Genomic DNA, 21,119 nt, shown 5'->3' with positions numbered 1-21,119 from the left:
TGGATGCCTAGGCTAACTTTGTTGGACTTTCATACCAATTGATACCAGGTCTCAGAACAGACCTTGTTCCTATAGAAGACTAAACTGTGCAGCTTTGGTTCTTTCAAAGTTAGGCTTAAGCACACAGCTAGAGTCCCTAAGAAGCAGACAGAAAAAATAGATGCTTAAATCATTTTACAATTTAATAATTTTCACAGTTTACTACTTCTCTCAATGTAACACGGTTTTGTGGTTTCAGCAACAAAGCTTAGCATTTGAATTATTTGAGGGAACAATTGTATACTAAGCTTAACAGAAACAGGAACATTTTATTAAATCAAGAATAAATCAAAAATGTGGTATTTTTTTCATGTCCTCATTTAGGGACCTAAAAAATGCGTGCGGATTTCTAAATCTCCCAAACTGTCTGGGATTTTGCCGTCCACAGTCTTCCCCCTGTTCCAATTTTTACAGTAAGCCCTAATCCCTTTCTTGAAGTGTGGACTTCGATGACGTATGATGACGTCATGTGGGGAGCAAACGGGCGCACCGGGATCAAGTGTTCAAGCGGTCGCAGCTCAGAGCAGAAATGGGACACACGTCGCCGCGCGCACTTTCTTGTGCTTACATCACTTTAAACCGACCTCCGCTCCACATCACAGTGTTTTATTGGAGCTTCGAACAGAAATGTGTTGAAAGTTGTTAAGGTAATTTTTTATTATAGTCTCTTCTTCGCATTTGGAAGCGTTTTTGTGTCACACGAGCCTTTCACTTTGTGCTCTATATTTTACAAAACTGAAGTCGTCACTTCTGTCCCTATAACGACACAAATTCACGGACACACCTGACCGTTACTCACCTTCTGACGAGTTAATACAGTTACATCTGCGCAGTTTTTCTGTTTAACATTAACTTTAGAAGAAAACAAGCCAAATCTCCGGATAGCTCTCACATACAGCACGTTTTTATCAGCCATACCTTATAAAATATTAAATATAAGTATTTTTACATAATGTCTGGATCCCAGCGACGCTCTGAAATCTATCACTATATTCCTTCTGGTTGATAAAATGTGGTGCTTGCTTTTAGTAACGTTTAAAAATCAGTTAAAAGGTAAATTCGTCAGTTTCTGTCATGATGATGAGTTTTCTGGTGTAAACATGTCACTTTAATTCAAGGCTTCGGGTTTGAAGTTTGGTATGAACAGAAAACAACAGGTTTCATTGATAATAAACTGTCAACAAATGACAAAAATGTTATTTTATTATTTTTGTTTAGGGCCAAATGTTGAACGGAAAGGAATCTGGCATTTGTTATTTATCTTGTTAAAGAGTATTTGTCTGTGTATTAAATTATAGCAGCAGTGGCATGGTTATGGAATAATTTGTGCTGCCAACCTGCCCCATGTGTCCTCCTTTTTGAAAACTCAAATATGGCCACTCTATTATAACAGTTATTAGTGTGAAATTGGGATTCGTGGAAGTGTCGCTTTAAAATTATTGCCTACTATATTGAATTCGACCACCAGATGGCCCTCACGTACTTTTCAAATATTTTAGTGTGTTTTTTGCCCTCAGTTTTGTTTTCTCTTATTTATTCACAGTGAGCACCCAGCTGTGAGGAGAAGGGCAAAAATAAATCTGTCTTGTCATTCTGTATCTCCGCGGCTATCATTTTAATGTTTGAATGATGAGTCCAGTGGTTAAGGGCTTGTTGCTATACTACAGTTGATGGATCCCTGAGGCTTTTAGATTCCTTCTTTATGCAGGAGAATACAGTCTCCGTTCTCCTCAAATGAAGCCCATGTGTGTGTTTTTTTTTTTCCCCCGCCTATGTCACTGCTCCAGTCAACAAAACGCATGGCTGCCATTTCCCCCTTTGGTCCAAAGGAAAAGGCTGAGCCAAAACAGAGCTGCCTGCTTTTGTTTGCCTCACAGCCATGTTCCAAATGTTTCTCCCTGTATTTATGTCCCGAGTATCTGTCGTCTGTGCCAACTATCGCCACCCACACCAATCCCACAGGATTTTCCACCTCAACATCAGGAATTCGCAATCAGGACGGCTCCTCAGGGAGGATGGCAGAGAAGTATCTCCTCGACTAGCAGAACTTTCCACTGTGCAACAAGACAAAATATTTACTCTATTAGGTCAGGCTAACTGGGGGGGGGGAAGACTCCAGCTAAAATGTTTCTAAACATATTTGTATTCCTGCTGAATTAGCAGGACATTCATTTTAAATCCAAGTTGTAGTCAAGTTTGATTTTTATTTTGCAGTGAAGCATCTAGACTAATGTAGCTGAGTATTGAATGTTTATGTACACCAATTAGCATCTGGCACAATATATTACTGAATTATATATTATACATTATGCAACATTTTCCTAAAAAAAGAGCATATCAGACTAAACTAAACTGTTAACAACATTTGAGAATGTTCAGTGTCAAACATTGTTCATCTCTCTTTTCTTTTTTGTGATGACTTTTCAAACAATTCTCCAGGGATGTGTCCATACCTCCAAAGTTGAGTCTTAGATGTTGGTTATATTGTCTGCTCCCCACAATCCAAATAATCCCAAACAAGTTCAGTGATTCATGGATCTGGGAAATCCATTCCATTGCTCTTAGAACACCACCAGTTTTGATTTTGCCTTTGTAAGGTGCTGAGTGGAAAAGTGGACACAAATACCTGTGGATTCTTTCAGATCAGAAGCAAGAGTGGAGGGTAGTTTCTTTTTTTTCTTTTCCTCCAGAGATCCAAACTCTAAATACTGTTTATCTGATGAGGACAGTTTTGGTGACCTGTGGGGTCTGGAATGTTGCTTGTGTTCTGTGATGTTTTGGAATCTCCTATCCCACATCTAATCTCTTATGCTACATCTAAACTCTTCAGTAATATCTAAAACTATGTTGATTTTTTGTTTATTGTGTCTAGAAATCAATTACAAAACACATGGCCATGGACTGCTGTTTGTGGTTTTGTTACACTATGAGGAGCTTTTATCTTTAATAAAGTTACAGGCAAAATTCAAGCTTTATGATGGATGGTGTTCTTTTTTTAGCAGAAAATTCCAAACACATCTTGACTCCATTTTCATAGGACGTCAAAATTGTGGTGATTATGAAGAAATGGTGAAAACACAATATTCTGAAGGACTTTTCGTTTTGAACGTGATTGCAGTGCTTTACTGGCTGGAATGGTTCTGAATTCCTAAACATTTCAATTGAAATGGGTTTCTTTTTAAAGGCACTGGGGCATAAACAAACAGCGTCCCCACTTGTCGCCCCGCAACACACACAATGCGGCGCTGGTGCTCATGGCTGCGCTGGGCAAATGTGTGGCCACACACTCTATAATAATGAGGAGAAGTGAAAAGGTCCTTGGCCTCGCGCTTTCCAGTTTGGGCTAAACGGCCCGGGCTGCTTTTGTTTCCATGCGAGCCTCTCACTGATTGCTTGTGCTGCTTTTTCACTGAGTTGCCTTGACCTTTGACCTATTTTCAGACCACCGCCAAGAGAGGGGCATCTGTACACACAAGGCTGCCTTAGAGGAGCCAATGAAGCAGCGTAGTCCAATCTAGGTCAGAGCACTGCCATTAAAACCTCTGTGACAAAGTACTGCTGTGCGTGAGTGTGTGTGTGTGAGAAAAAGTGTGTCTGTGTGAAAGAGAAAAAGAGAGAGAGAGAGAGAGACTCAATGATTTTGTACAACATAAAAAAGAGTGGAAATTCCATCTGTCGTAAGTGCTTCTTCAGGCTTCATGCTTGTTTCACTGTTAATGATGCCATCACTCTACCAACCAGCCCTGACCCCACAGCCATGTCCCATTAATGTGCTCTCAGAAACATTTCAAAATGCAAGAGTAAAGCATCATGGCAATTTTTAATGTGCTGCATGGCTAAATTATCACATCGTCCTCGTCCTCCTCATTACATACTTCAGATTACATCAAGTTGTGAAGGAAGATCAAACAGACTTGTTTATGTGATTTCTGACATCGTGAGGCATAGTGTTATCTGTTAAAATGAACAAAAGTAGAAGCAGAATTCAGACTTCAAAATGGCTTCTACTGCTTTATTTATAATAATGATAATAATAAGAAGAATAAGAAAAAGAAGAAGAGGAAGTAGAATTTTTATAGTACCTTTACAAACTCCACCAGCAACCAGGACATGTACGCTCTCACACACTCATAAAACCCGCACAGTTCCTCAGATGTCTGAGAGAGAAAAAAACATCCCCAGTCACGACGTGCAGCACTGTGGCTAGTCAGACTCCACTGCCACAGTGAGAAAATCTCCAGCTCATGGCTGATTAACTCCATAGGTCAGTGAGAATGTCCCCGGTTTGCTATTGCCACTAGAAAACTCCACAACGTATTGTGTTTAATTCCAGTGTTGAAAGTACCCAGTCCTTGCTCACAGTGCAGAAGTGTTGCACACATAAAGCCCATAGCTCATGTCTCATTGTGCTTTTGTGGTGAGAAAACGCACAGCTTTGAGCTCCACCATCTCTACCCAGCTATCAACTGCCACAGCCACACTGAGCATGTCTCCTGTTACTAGACTCCACTACTACAGTGAGAGGCCTTTCTTGAAGTTCTGGAGCTTTGAGTTGGACATGACCAATGTTAAATACGTATATGCACTTAGCCTTCGATTTCATCCATATCTGAAAGATAAGAAAACAGGTGGAATGGATCTTTAAAAACCTTAGGGCCAGCGTAGCTGACAGTTCGAGCCACATAAAACCACTGGTAAATTAAAGGTGATGTTCATGATTGTAATAAAAAAAAAAATAATAACAGCTCTCAAGTTCTCCAGTCTGTTTGCATGCTGGAAACCCATCTAATGTGTTTACAAAACCACTGTAAATGAGTGAAAAAACACAGTGGCTTGGTCAACAATGCTAGGCTATCTCTCTCTGCTCATGGCAGAACAATGACTAAGAGACCTAATGTGGAAAATCATGAAAAGAGGTGAGGATATTGCCTAATTCATCACTCCATAGTTGACGAATATTGTTTTTATTTTTTGCTATTTCATATTATTTAGGTAGGATCCCACACTAAAGATGGCTAACTGCATGACAGTGAACAGACAAAGTTGAAAGTGTTACAAACGTGTATCTGTGGTAATTCAAACAGTGAATAAAAGTTCAGTCATTTTTCTCCTCAAACATACTGTGTCACCTTGATAAAATGCAGAGCTTCTGAATGTAAACACATCAGAGAGAACTGCAGTTCCCCACAATCATAGACATCTCCTTTAAGTGTAAAGAATCTCTGTTTACATTTCACAAAGAATTAAATGGTATCACAGACCAATGGGACAGGGTTAGACTTAGGGTTATGCCTAGATTTAGGAGCACTGTTTGTGTAGGAGTTAGGTGCAGGGTTAAGGCTGATTTTTCCATCTGGGTAGGCATCCAATATATATATATATATATTGGGCGCAAAAAAGCTAATATTATTTAAATGTGTGATCTTTTCGGCTGACTGAACTTTATCTGATCAGACCCTTTTTTCCCAAGAAAGAATGTTTCATTTAGCTGGCATTCACATGTGGATCAATGCTGACAGTACTGTAAACTAAAATTACGCCAGAATGCTGAAGCTGCTCTGCGCTCATTGTGATGCTACTTCATGAAAACAAGCAATGGCAGCTTATGTACACACACTAATTAGCATTGTGCAGACTGCATACCTAAATCATCACACACTCACCTCAAACAGCATCAAGATGATATGCAATCTCACTTAGTCTTGCTCATGTGGCTTCTGACACTGTATGGCCTGTGCTATCTAAGAAAAATGACAAGACATGCAGTTCAGACTTCACACTGGTTACTATGTAAATAAAAAAAGAAGCCTCAGAGAATGCCTGGTGATTTCTGAGAAGTTAGAAGCACATGTCTTTTTTTACTTGTGTTTGTATTTGAACCCAGTGATTACTGCAACAAGATCTCCAAACAATAGTACATGGAGCAGTCCAGATATTCGTTACATTTTTTATGTTATGATTCATTATGATTTGTTGTTATTTTATGATCACTAACATAAATCCATACAATTGGTCTTTTACGTACCGAAAAGGAGTGCTGTAAACTGTTGTAGGAGAATGTTACAGTCAAAGATTACAAAAGAAAATCCTATTGAATCTGAACCTTTTGTTTTGGGTTTAGAGAGAGATTTGGGTGTAGGGTCAGGGTTATATATAGCTTTGGGGTTAGGTAGGCATTAGAATTTCAAAGTGTATATCAGAGGTGGCCAGTATGGCTCTAAAATAATATCACAATATTACAGTGTATTTTTGTATACAAATATTCTTGGCAATTCTTGAAATTTTTTTTAACAAATCTTTATTTCACTCATAGTTCGTTAATTTTATAAGCTCCACTGACTGTATAGGAGCACTTTGTAGTTCTACAATTACAGACTGTAGTCCAACTGATTCTCTGCATACGTCTTATCACTATTTCCCCCCATTTCATATATATATAACATGATAGTCTTACTGTAAAACTGCTGCATTACTATAGCTTTAGATCTTTAGTCGTCATGTTGAAAGACAACAGCAAATGCCTTGTGCATGAACCATAGATGCAATGACACACAGCTGGCCAAGAAGCAACTGAGCTGACATATGTCTTGTTATTTATGGTCCCATGAAATAACGTCACAGTTGAATTCCTTATACTGTTCATTCAATTTGAAGATACATGACCTCAGAATGATAGCTCTCCAGTGTGCTGGTGAACAGAGCTTAACAACTGTGTCACTGTCCAATTACGTATAGACTATATACATCTGAGCGCTACAGAGTTTTAGACTTATGTTCTTACTTAAATACATAGAACTGTGTAATGGAAACTGAAGTATGATACTTGAGAGCAAAGCTCTTTCAAGATCTTGCCTATAGTCCATTCTGTGCTTTGGCTTATTTCTCTGTGTAGCTGGGTTCAAATTTCAATGGAAATGTATCTATAGCTGCACGTTGTTTTTGAAAAGCAGTTTTTGAATATATCTCACTTTCCACCCATAGGTCCCCACCGGTCACATATGGCTACCGAGCTTGGAGAATTAAGGCTGCCACATGCTTCCTCCAATCCTCCAAGACATGTGAAGACAGCCTATAACCCTAGCTTCTGCTAACACTCATCACTGGACAAGTCAACACACTTGGAAGAGAATGCGAAAAGCCCATTTCTGGTAATCTAACAGACATCAAACACTATGCTGAGTGATGTGTGGAAGGCAAGATGATCCTTAGAAGATCTGAGACTATCGTTTATGAGAGTTTTGGCCTAAAGCTTAGCAGAGATGTTCTCGCTATACATTTTAAGTAAAAATAAACAAATAAACATCCCTAGAAACATAATACTTTATTTCAATAATTTTATCTTTATGAGCATTATATATAAAATGTGGATTAAGGTTATGGTGCAGGCAGCATTGCTGGCACATAGTTCCAAAGTCCTGGGGCCCTGGGTTCAAATCTTGCCTTGGGTCACTGTCTTTGTGGGTTTTGGTGTGTTCTCCCATTGTCTGCATGGGTTTCCTTTGAGTGATCCGGTTTGTTCCCACAGTCTAATAACACATTAGAAAATTGATTGGATAGGTATCAGTCAGTGGGGTCAAAGATAAAGAAGATACGCCTTGTATATCACCACTGTCCAATTAAATATATGTATCTCCATTTTTGTGAATTTTTAGTTTACTACAACATTTGAACACAGCAGTCCTTCACATTGTGTGATAATTTCATAATGAAATGACCAATAGAAATGCTCCAAAATTACTTCATTAAAGTTTTTTACATTGAAATTAAGAAGTTTTTTTCCCTTCCTCTATAAAGTTACTATTTTGGGAGCTACACATTTTTCATTGGACAGCGACGATACGTAGATTCATATATTGTTTTGATTGGATACTAAGTAACCCAGACATTGTGACACCCAGTTACTATCGCTACAGCTATATACAAAGATGAATATTTAAATTGTACTTTAATGAGACATTTCTCATCAAGTCGCTCTGAATGACTCTTAATTGAGCAACTTAATTATGTGGAAATGCTGAAAGAAAAGTACCTTACATTCAGCAGGTATGAACAGGGCCTTTCAGTGTTCATAATTAAAAGCCAAATTTGACAAACGAAAAAGGAGATAGCACATTGTGTTCTTAATCAAAATGAACATGAAATTACTGACTGTAATTAGAAAGTGGGTCAGTGTGAATAAGCGCAGCTTTAATTGTACGATAGGAAAAATCATTATTGGACAGCAGTGGTCTTTAACTTCACTCAGTGTGTGTATCGGTGGGCTGTTAATCAGGCCTGTTAATTATTCTGCTGAAGTAATTGATTTTACAGTGTGAGGTGGATTTTATATCGAACTGTGGACTTGCCCCTGTGCAATTGCACTTTTGACACAGATTAAAGAGGCAGAGATGCTGCAGGGTTAAAAGGTGGGTGGTGGGGGAGTTCAGAAGGCCATGTCCCAACATACACTGACCCTGTGTTCACACTGGAGAGCAGCTAGAGGCTAGCCACACACACACACAAAAGCATTGTCAGTAAAATGGCACACTATCATAAGCCTAAGGTCTCCATGCCAAATGCCAGAAGTGGGCAAGAAGGGTATAAAGTGATGAAGCAACTTCCAATAACTCCTTTCAAAATCACTGCAATGTTTTACTTACCTTTAATATGGAGAACAGAGCCTCCGTCATTGCTACTCTGGGCTTAGCAATGCAGAAACTGCACTATGTACCTTGTGGAGGAGGGTAGGAAAGCACCTTGCTCTTTCACCCTCCTTCCAAAATGTACTGTAGAGTTGATGCTATTACTGCAGCAATTAGCATTCGCTAGCTCTCTGTTCTAATAAAGAATATGTTGTGTTTGTATACAGCCCTGGCTCAATAAATGAGAAACAAATAGTGTCTCAGTTCAAAATGGCTCTGGCTTTCTCTCTGTGTTGCTGGCTGAGCTATAGTGGAGAGACCTCAGAGCATTGAAAAACATGAAAAGAGATGAGAGTGTTGCTCTATTTCTGCTCCATAGGTGGGTAATATTCACTTATTTTTGCTGGTTCAGATGTTTCACTTAAGGTGAAAACCTAAACAGCTCAGCGTATAGACCATTTCAGTGTGGAACAGGCTGCAGTCGGCTTCTTCCTGAAACATAAACTTCCACCTTAAAAGGATCTGAATGAACACAAAAAGGCGGAGCGTGTTTTGCTCTGAGAACAGCAGTTCCTCAGAATCATCTATGTTGCCTTTAACAGAGCATTCAATTGACAGAGACATCAACACTCCTGCGGCAAATACAGTTTGTGTGTTGTGGTTTTCACAATCTTTTAGTGAGGCTTCAAGGCTGCTGTCTTTTCATAATCAAAGTCTTAGTGGGGGATTGCAAAATCAGTGCATTTGATTTGCCACATACAGATCAATGCAATTTACATCACTGATACATAAACACACAGCAGGAGGCACATCCCAGCCTGGTCTATCTTTCTCACACACACACACGCACACACACGCAAACAAGCAGAGATTTGAGTCCATCACACACAAACACACACTGAGGGATTGATAAACATTGTCCTATCCATAAGAGATTAGAATTTTCTGACCTCTTTACTAAAAAAAAAAGCAAAACAAAAGGCATGTCCTTAGTGAAGTTAATCCTGCTGTTTAGAAGAGAAAGCAGAATAAAAATGCTGCTGAAATTATTTGCAAATAAATATGCACTAAACAGCATTAGAGAGGATTAGAGCGGGCTCATTAGAGAAGGCATGGATAAAGCTGGGTGTGAGTGAATCATTATCTGGTGGGCTTGATTTTGGCTTGTGCTGTTTCTCTTTATAACGGTATTGGGAGCTGGGTTTAGCTGCAAAAGAGGGAATGTTTCAAAATGGGTCAATCAGAGCAAGCCACTATACGCAGCCACAAAGGGAGCGTTAAACAGAGGAGCAGAATGCCATTAGCTGAATAATTCCATTAATAAATAAAGACATTATGTCATGCACAGTAGGATGAATTTGTATTTGTGTGGATCCCTGCAGCTACATTACATTATTTAATAACCAATTTAGCAGAAAATCCTAATACTATGTTTCTGCATATATTTGCGGCAGTTGTCTGTTTTGTCTTTTAAACAAATATTGAAAATAAGAGGCATCTTATGTTGTTGAAGGCTAGAAGAGGATGCTTTTTAAAAAACATATCTGCATATATTCAATCACTGAAGCGTAAACACTGTCATTCATAGTGGATTGTTATGAGTGAATTTAATGGACTTGCCCTGGTCAGTTCTGTCTCTTTTCTTTCTGTCTCTTTTTATGTTCTTGTCTTAATCCTTCTTCAACCCTCTGTTTGTTTTCACTTGCCCTGTGCTGCTGTCATCACACTTTCCCTTTGCTTCTGTTTGCTACCTGTCTTCACTTACTTCTTAGCCTTGTCTGAAAGGGTTTGCTCATTTACTTATTCAGTGAGCATTGTATAGGGAACACCAGACGGTGAGACTACAGGCAGGACTCAGAAAGCCTTTACTCACACCAGAAGTATTTATCATTGTGACTTTTGGTATCTGTAACATCAACATGATTAAGTGGCACGATTCATTCATTATCTGTAACCATGTATCCAGTTCAGGGTCACGGTGGTTCCGGAACCTACCCAGAATCCCTACCCTGGTGGGGGGCACTGGTCCTTCACAGGACAACACACACTTTCACCTATGGACACTTTTGAGTCACCAGTCCACCTACCAACATGTGTTTTTGGACCGTGGGAGGAAACCGGAGCACCCAAAGGAAACCCACGCGGACATAGGGAGACCACACCAAACTCCTCACATACAGTCACCCGGAGGAAACCCACGCAGACACAGGGAGAACACACCACACTCCTCACAGACAGTCACCCGGAGGAAACCCATGCAGACACAGGGAGAACACACCAACTCCTCACAGACAGTCACCCAGAGGAAACCCATGCAGACACAGGTAGAACACACTACACTCCTCACAGACAGTCACCCAGAGGAAACCTACGCAGACACAGGGAGAACACACCACACTCCTCACAGACAGTCACCCGGAGGAAACCACGTAGACACAGGGAAAACACACCAAACTCCTCACAGACAGTCACCCGGAGGAAACCCACGCAGACACAGGGAGAACACACCACACTCCTCACAGACAGTCACCCGGAGGAAACCCACGCAGACACAGGGAGAACACACCACTCTCCTCACAGACAGTCACCCGGAGGAAACCCACGCAGACACAGGGAGAACACACCATTCTCCTCACAGACAGTCACTCGGAGGAAACCCACGCAGACACAGGGAGAACACACCACACTCCTCACAGACAGTCACTCGGAGGAAACCCACGCAGACACAGGGAGAACACACCACACTCCTCACAGACAGTCACCCGGAGGAAACCCACGCAGACACAGGGAGAACACACCACTCTCCTCACAGACAGTCACCCGGAGGAAACCCACGCAGACACAGGGAGAACACACCACTCTCCTCACAGACAGTCACTCGGAGGAAACCCACGCAGACACAGGGAGAACACACCACTCTCCTCACAGTCACCCGGAGCGGGGCTTGAACCCACAACCTCCAGATCCCTGGAGCTGTGTGACTGCGACACACTACCTGCAGCACCACCTTGACACCTAAGTGGAACCAGTTATGCCTAAAAGTGGTACATTATAAGACATCCAATTAAGTCTGTTTAGTGATGTTTTCCAGCTTCAAATTGATTCTAATGCCTACAGCTACTTCAGCATTCCCATTTTGCCAACAAACGTACTGTGAAATCCTGTTACGCTTCTCATTTATTGTACACAACAATTATTTATTTACACTTGCTTCACAGTAACATTGATACTGTTCATTTCCCCAGTCCGTTTCATTAATGTCATCATATTGCCAGTGTGTCAGCTATAGTCTTTTGCATATGTGTGCTGGAGATGTGCTCTGTCAAGTACCTGAGGCAAAATGGAATTAGTTGAATGAGACAATCCAGTCATTTAAACAAAATGTTCAAAAGAACCGATTCCAGAAAATGATTCAAACCTCGAGACATCTATGCCTTATGTAAACTTTTCTCTCAGCTATTATGCATCTGTGGGTCACCGGTTTTATGGTGCACTACAACATAAACGTAGAAGTACTCTATAGGGAAGGCAAATTGTCCACTAAAAACTAAAAAAAACTCAGATTCCTTTCAGCTAATGGTGATGGAATCACAACGTCATAGCTCCAAAGCAAAGTATGAGGACACATCCCAGTATGTAAACGAGTTTGCCAGTTTTCCCACCCTGTGTCTCAACTCCCTGATGAAAAGTGTCCAGGTGCACGTTTGCACATGCATTCCATTATGCCTTTGATCTGCATAATGACTATGCACTGATCTCCTTACTGTGTGGGCATTTGTCTGTCATTAAAGCAAACATCACAGAATCTATCCTCTAACCTATACCTGTCTACAGCACCCCTTACAATGGCCCCTATTCAGAATGATTTTTAAACTGGAAGTCGAATTCAGCTGGAGGTAGACTTCACCGGTGACTGGACTCTAATCTGACTGATTGTTCTGATTATTTATTTATTTATTTATTTACATTTGTTTTTGTTTTTGGCGGCACGGTGGCGCAGCAGGTAGTGTCACAGTCACACAGCTCCAGAGACCTGGAGGTTGTGGGTTAAAGTCCCGCTTTGAGTGACTGTCTGTGAGGAGTTGGTGTGTTCTCCCCGTGTCCGCGTGGGTTTCCTTTGAGTGCTCCGGTTTCCTCCCACAGTCCAAAAACACACGTTGGTAGGTGGATTGGCGACTCAAAAGTGTTCTTAGGTGTGAATGTGTGTGTGTCTGTGTTGCCCTGTGAAGGACTGGTGCCCCCTCCAGGGTGTATTCCCGCCTTGTGCCCAATGATTCCAGGTAGGCTCTGGACCCACCGCGACCCTGAACTGGAAAAGCGCTTAGAGATAATGAATGAATGAATGAATGTTTTTGTTTTTGTTCATTGTTCTAGTAAACTGAATAACTTGGTACAAGGCTCTCTGGTTGGAGTGCTAATCCATTACACACTCAGTTATGGACACTTTTGAACAATCCACCTACCATGGTGCAGTGTTTGGATCATGAGAGGAAACCGGAACACACAGTTGAAACCCATGCAGACACAGGGAGAACACACCCACCCACAACCCCAGAAACGTTATGAAATCGACATCTATTTGTGTCTTTGTATTATTAATATTTAAAATATTGAAGATTGTCATTCATAATTAACTGGTCTTCTCAAAAATGTAGTTTGTGCTGAATTAGTATGTAACAGTATACAGTGGCACTCAGTTATAACCCGCCAGGCTCAGGGTTAAACAGTTCCCTGTGTCTGTGACAACTCCCGCTTGTTTTGACCTTTGCTCCCTTTGGCTGGCAACATCCTCAATGACACCTCACCAGCCCCTTTCCCACTATTTCCTGTCACCGGCTTCCGAGGCCACGAGAGGAACACTGCAGCCATCGATTTATCTGTCAGCAGCTTCAGTGTGTGCTCAATGGAAAAGGCTGAGTCCCCCTCACCCTCGTCTTCCCAAAGCCCCTGGAGGAACAAGAGAGTGACACATTCAGTGTCTCTGCTGTGTGTCAAATCACAGCTTACACTTACAATGAGGCTTCAGCAGCTGACTGAGACAGGATAGAAGGATGGAGGAAGGGAAGAGGAGCAGGGGGACAGACTGAGACTGAGGCTTCAGCAGCTGACTGAGAGAAAGCAGAGGGATGGGTGGAGGAGCGATAAAAGGATAAAGGGATGGAGGGATGGCGACAGAAGGGTAAAGGAATAGACTGAGACTCAGGCTTTAGGAAGCGTCTGCAGATCAATGTGCAGTGCCTTCTAAAGAAAGAGGCACTGAAGCAGCTGTAGCATGGAAGAACAGAGGGATGGAGGGATGGAAGTCAATAGACAGACAGATGGATAGAAAAATAAAAGGATGAACAGGATGAAAGGGTGGGGGACAGGGGAATAGAGAGTTTGAGAAGTAGAAGGATGAATGAATGGCTGTTGGGATGTAAGAGTGATACAGTACTGGTGATAGTGAGAGATACAGGATTAGAAGGAAGAGAGGATGGCAGGATAGTGGGCGTGATAGAAGGATGGAAGAAGATTACAGGGATGAGGATAAAGGAATAGAGAGAAAGAATGGATGAATGAGTGAAAGGACAGAAGAATAGAGGGGCTGGGGATAGGGAAGGATAGAGGAAAAAAGAACGTTATATAAAAAGAACGATAAGGCAAGTGATGGAAGAACAGAAGGATGGGGGATTTAGTCTTTATAAGTTTAGTGTTCCTAACTTATAACTATATATAAGAATATGTACTGTATATCCGGCTTTTAAAAACACACTATTTCAATTAATATTACTACATAAGATTATATAAACAAACATGACTTAATGAAATAGAAATTAATAAAGAAAAGAGATTTTTAACATTAGCCAAACCCCTTTGAACTGGTGCCCTGTTGATGAAAATGAGCCAATGAGATTCATTTATTCATTGTCTGTAACCTCTTATCCAGTTCAGGGTCGCTGTGGGTCCAGAGCCTACCTGGAAGCAAAGGGCTGAAGGCAGAAACACACCCTGTAGGGGGCGCTAGTCTGTCACAGGGCGACACACATGCACACGCATTCACTCAATCACTCACACCTATGGACACTTTTAAGTCTTCAATCCACCTCACAATGTGTGTTTTTGGACCGTGGGAGGAATCCAGAGCACCCGGAGGAAACCCACACAGACAGGGGGAGAACACCCAATGAGATTTATTCGCAGAAATTTATCCCCATTTCACAGAAGGAAGGAATCCAACTACAGTATAGTGAAGTATACTACAATTATACTAAGTTCAAGGCAATGGTTCTACCTGAAAATTATTATTATAAACAGAACCAAGGTTAAACGTATCTTTAGATAATCTAGAATATATTGTATATGGTTCTATATTGTGCATTTTTAAAAAAATTGTTCTATACAACACCAAAACCTATAGTAACAAACTGGACGTTGTAATAATAGAAGAGCAATTGTTGGTAATAAACTGAACCATTTTCAAAATCGGTGCTGCATAGAAACATATACAATATATTCTCCATCAATCTGACTGTGTCACAATGGAACAAATATATATCCTTGAAAGGCTAGGGCAACTTATACTTCAGTTATGAAAACTGACAGCGTAAAATTGTAATGTAGATCATTTAAGGGATGGTCAAATTCTTTGCATTATTCATACCTTTCAATTTTTATATGACACAGCAAGAATGAATGGAACATGCCTACACAACAACCACATGCATCTATGCTGCAGTGTTTCTCCCGCATTTGGACTTATCCAAATTTTATGCTCTTTTAATGTGGTGTCATGTGGCGTTAGCTGCAGCTTGAATACATGCTCGGTTTAGCTTGCGAACACTAACGTCTTGTGGAAGGTTCAGCGATGTGGTCTAGCCGGCTGTCTCGGGGGTCTTTTCAAACATTAATGAAGAGCTGTGTTTTGTATGTAACAGATGCCTGAGGTCATAGAGTTGCTAATATAAAGTCCACTGATCTACCAGAAGCTAAGGCTGCATGAACGTCTAAAATAAAGCCTAGTCACACTTAGTTTTCTTAAGCTTTTTTCTTCCAAGTGTCCCCCATATTTAGTCAAATCCAATCTCTAGCCACTAGCTTGTTCTCCCTAGTCACATCGCAACAACTTGTGAAGCAAGCACAAACTTCACCTATAATATGGGAAACGTCACATCAATCTGACCTGCAGTTTACAAAACAGCTAAACACACTCAGAGGAGAACACTAAATGTCTGTTGTGTTATTTTAGCTAACATCATACTGAGAAATGGGGATGTGGGGAATTAAAGAGTTATAGCTACATACTGCCACTTAAAGAATTTTTTTGGTATGAGCAAACTTTCATGGCAAGTTCACCTGTGAAGACTGATTTGCAAATTCACATTTTTGCGTTTACCAGTAGCACAAGATTTTAGAGATCTTGTTCCTCTAGATCCTCTTGTTCCTCTAGATCCCCCATGGCTTCCCAGGCAAGTTGGGGAACATTATCCTTGGGTAGGTCTACCCAACGGCCTCCTTCCAGTTGGCTTTGCCTTTGCTCTTCAGGCTCCTTTCAAAGCAAAAGAGCAGAGATTCTACTTCAAGCTCCTCACCCCATATCTATGGCTTCGCTTTGACTTGGATTTTGAAGCACTGATCCACATACCAACTACTTCACACTGTGCTGCAACCTGCACAAATGCATTCTGGAGGTAATATTACAAGCCAAATTACAATATTTCCTCCAAGTAGCAGAAATAACACCTCCCATAACCTACCTGAGAAGGACTTCCTGTCCCTGAATGTATTGCCACCCTTTTGATGAAAAACAGGAACAGGATTGGAGTCAAGGCACAACCTTGTCAGAGCCCAATTCCCACACTAAACAAATTTACTACTGAAAATGCAAAAACAACTTAAACTCTGTGAGTACAAGAAAAAACAGCACTTCGTACTCCCAGATTATCCCCCACAGAATATCTTGGGGAATACAGTCATATGCTTTCTCCAATTGTACAAAATACATGCCCACACCCCCTTAATTATCTGTGAGAGGGTGAAGAATTTATACACCATACCACAGCCAGGACAAAATCCACACCCTAGGTTCAACTATTGGATGTGTTTCATGCACACTCTCTGGTCCCCTTTTTATAAAATGAGAACCCCCACCCCATTTGGCAAATCCAAAGGCACTGTTTCCAGTGTTCACGCCCTCCCACCCCCTCTAATTAGACAATTAACCCCCCAAAATCTATTCCACTCTAGGGGCTTTGCCATTGACTTTAGCCAAGAAAATGGAATCTGTCACTATAAATATTTCTAGCCCTACATCTTGCACAGGAGGCATGTATGTAGGCTTTAGGAGTTCTTAAAAATGTTCCTTCCAATGGCCAAATATACCTTCAGACTGAGTTCAGAATTTTACCACCTTTGCTGAGCAGAACTTGGACTGTGTGCCCCTTCACCTCCTGAGCTCTTTGATGCCACCTGGAAGACATTCCCCATGGCCTTGTCAAAATCCTCTCATTCTCTAGGTTTAGCTTTTGCAAAGCCAAAGCCTCAGTCTGTTTGGCCTGCTGGTACCCATCAGCGGAATCAGAAGTTCCCAGAGCCAACCAAGCTTCCTTCTTCCACTCAGTGGCTTCCCTCATTACTGGCATCCCACCCTTCTTGTTCTTGGGTTGCCACTATAACAGGATCCAACAAATTTTGACCACAGATATATGTAAGCGCTTCCACAATGGAGGTCTTGAACAGGGTGCATTCAGATTCCATACCTCCTCTGGAACGTGTGAAAAATTGTCTCCGAGGTGAGAGTCTAAATCAATCTAGACAGAGTCCTCTGCCAGCCTTTCCCAGCAAATCCTCACTAAATGTTTTGGTCTACCAGGTCTGCCTGGCACTTTTCCCCACCATCTGATCCAACTCAGCACCAGATGGTGATCAGTTGAAAGCTCAGTCCCTCTTTTTACCCAAGTGTCCAAAACATATGGCCTCTGGTCATACACAGCCACAAAGCTGATTACTGACCTTTTTGGTAGAGGGTGCTGTGGTAACAAGTACACATATGAGCAACCTTGCATTGCATGGTGTTCATTATGGACAAACAATGACAGCACAGAAGTCCAATAATATCCTGCCCTTCAGGTTCAGATCAGGCAGGCCACTCCTCCCAATCATTCCTTTCCATATTTCCATGTGAGTCATTGCCATGTGCATGGATATCCTCCAACAAAATAATGGCATCCTCTCCAGACTTCCATCCACCACCTGGCACCTTCCACCCTCTGCATCTGCTGACTAGAAGAGAGACCATTTTCTATCAAGGAGTGTAGTTCCAGAGCCCGACTCTATCTGACTGGTATGCCTCAACCTCCAGCATCTGCTCCAGTTTTTCAGGCTGTGCCCCGCCAGATTACATGGGCTGCCCAACCACCAGGCACTCACTGTCATATAATATCCCCAGGCCTGCAGGAATCCTAATAACCCTTTCCAGGGCAGGAGACAAAATGTTATTTTAATTGTACATGTCATAAGTGCGCTTCATGCATTGTGTTTGTCTGGATCTTCACGCCAGACCTGTTCATTATGGGAGACCTTACTGTGAGCTCACAGCTCTCGGCCACAGATTACACCGGCTACGGCAAAATAATAGGAGTTGCAAAGTTTTTTTTTTTGACATTACCCTATTTAATATTCTCTCACAACTGTTGACAGTGCTGTTTCTGCAATTCTTCTTCGGGTGGATAATAGACAGTCTGCACAGTTTTGGTGAAATTATGCCACCAGTGGACGGGGGCTTTATCGAGAGTTGTTATCTTGTTGTAAAACAACTAGTACACAGTTGGTGTTGTTTGGAAAGTCCTATGGTTTCCCCTGGTAGGTAAAATATTTTTGCTGTTATATAATTATGTTTTGAATGAATTAACTGAAAATAGATATTTACTTTTTTTTTCCAATTCCAATCCAACTGATTTCACAAAGGAAATGTTTTCTAATGTGACTGTGGCTCTATACGAAAACCAGTGCTGCCATAAAGTCAGTGTAAAAGAGGTGAGCACTGTTCCTGAAATCTTTGATACTTTGTCAGGTCTTAGGACTTTTCCACTCTAATCTCCCTGCAAGCTGCAGCATTGCTTAGCCAGGATTGCAGACTGTAGCTTCAAAGCAGGTGCTCCCTTTAATGTCTAAGCATTTACATTCAAGGCGATTATAGATGAATATTCTAATTTGTAGGAGGCTTTGAATTTTTATCCCTTGGGAAGAGCTACTTGGAAGCCTACAGTTAATCCACGCAATGTAACTCTTTATATATACATTTTATCTACAAATATTTGTAGAAAACTTCTATAAATAGTGAATTCAAATCATTTGAGGTACATTTATTGTGAACAGCATATTCAGTTGTGCACACACTGCTTTTTATTTCTGTGTATGTACTAAGGTGACCATGTTCATTGCTATGTATTGGCTGTAGATGTATAAATCCCCAAGCATTGGAATCTATGTGAGACTTGGCAAGGAGCATGATGACATCAGGATCATGTGCAGCCTCTCCAGAGCATATTATTTTACGGATGCACTTAGCTGAATTCACTAGCTATAAGAGGTGCTTGCCATTTTTGATTAAAGCTGAAATTCTGACACGTGCCTTCTATTCAGGCTTCATTAGATGAGGACTGATTGATTTTGTCCATGATGTGAACTGTTGTGGAAGGTCAGTAGGTGGACTGGACCCACTAGCAAGGCTATTACAGGACGCACACTGTTCCCACTGACCGGGTGCTTTACTTCTGTCCACAGATTGCTATCCATTTTCTGTCCCTTCCTGTCCCGAGGAGGGGACATATCAATGTTCCAGATATTAAATTACTCATGAAATATTTGGCCGGCCTCTGGCAACTGTAGTCAGAGCTGTCCACTTAAACCCCTCCCGAGCTTCTCGGAGAGTCGAGAGTGGGCGTGTGTCACCTCGACCGCTAAGGTCAATTTTTCCCATTTGGAGCAGTGGCATTAGCGGGATGCTTCAGATTGCATTAACATCAAAGCCCCTTGCTTTGCCACCTCTCTCCTGCAAACAAGCAACACCTCCCCAACCCCTCTCCCCACCTCAGCACCTTTATCTCTCTCTCTCTCTCTCTCTCTCTCTCTCTCTCTCTCTCTCTCTCTCTCTCTCTTTTTCTCTTTCACAGACACACACACACCAGAAAAGATACTTCCCTTACTCCAGAGTTTGACCTATGCAGCACTGCGAAATGGAAGCCTTCACGCTCTCTTGCACAACGCAGCACCAGAGCGCACCATCTTTACTCATTGAACCAGAAGGATGTGTTCCAAATTCAGGCCAAGCACAGCCCAGCATTAAAACACATCAAACTGCCTTATTTCAGCATTAACATGTGTAAATCCACAGTACTTTCATTTTCCTACACTATGCAATATTATAACAATTGTATTTACATATGTATCATTTACATTTCCTACATATTCAGCCTGTAATTCATACACAAAGGTGTTAGTCTGTATCTATTCTTTTTTCAGTTTCTTTCAAAAGCCCAAAATGACAATATAGGACAAAATTCCCAACATATTAAACATATCTTCTAATGTATAGAAACAAATGTGATGTAGATTGGAAGTTTGGGACATTAACGTTCCTCAGAAATCCTCAGCTTATTTCAGTGAGCAAGCTAGTATAGAATAACATGATTCCTTTATTATTGCTGGCTGATGATCACTTCTTTACAGTTAACATATACCTCTTAGTAAATCAGTCTTCTCCAAGCACTACTACTTCTCTGAAGAAAAGGCAAATCCCCTCTGAATAGACCATGCGAATGGAAGTGGCAGTAAATGAATTATTAGGCTAAGAGAAGCTAAAAGGTGTTGTTGAGGAATGTGTTATTCCAGTGGTAAATTAAGACCGTTAAAACTAAGCCTGCAAATGGGGCCATAAAAATCAGAACTGCCAGAAAACCACTTTTACCACATTGCAATGTTCTGTTAGTTCTTCTATGGGATTCTAGAAGTATACACTCAGAAAAGGAACTTTACAGGTACATTACGGTCAATATAGGTGTAAATATGCTTTTAAAGGTACATGACACTGTCTTCTCCAGAAGGAGAGATGGATATTTGTAAGCCTTCATTATGGATATGTGTAAAATAAACAAACATATATCAGGAAGATGAAATGGGTGTTCTCCCCGTGTCCAAGTGGGTTTCTTCCGAGTGCTCCAGTTTTCTCCCACAGTCCAAAAACACACGCTGGTAGGTGGATTGGCGACTCAAAAATGTTCCTAGGTGTGTGTGAGTGAATGTGTGAGTGTGTGTGTTGCCCTGTGAAGGACCAGCGCCCCCAGGGTGTATTCCCCCAGGGTGTATTCCCGCCTTGCGCCCAATGATTCCAGGTAGGTTCTGGACCCACCACGACCCTGAACTGGATAAGGGTTATAGATAATGAATGAATGAATGAAAAAGATGAAATGGGGTGTATGGTTT

General features: G+C 41.3%; 1 long non-coding RNA gene across 1 annotated transcript; it reads left to right on the top strand.

The window, feature by feature from the left end:
- The first annotated feature begins 617 nt into the window (after positions 1-617).
- LOC136697915 (uncharacterized) lies at positions 618-20,040 on the top strand. Its single transcript, XR_010802764.1, has 3 exons — positions 618-686; positions 7,021-7,187; positions 19,811-20,040. It is a non-coding gene; the product is annotated as an uncharacterized lncRNA (long non-coding RNA).
- Positions 20,041-21,119: the final 1,079 nt, after the last annotated feature.

Source organism: Hoplias malabaricus, chromosome 5 (assembly GCF_029633855.1).
Source record: "Hoplias malabaricus isolate fHopMal1 chromosome 5, fHopMal1.hap1, whole genome shotgun sequence".
Taxonomy (NCBI): domain Eukaryota; kingdom Metazoa; phylum Chordata; class Actinopteri; order Characiformes; family Erythrinidae; genus Hoplias; species Hoplias malabaricus.
This window is presented reverse-complemented; position numbering and strand designations above follow the sequence as displayed.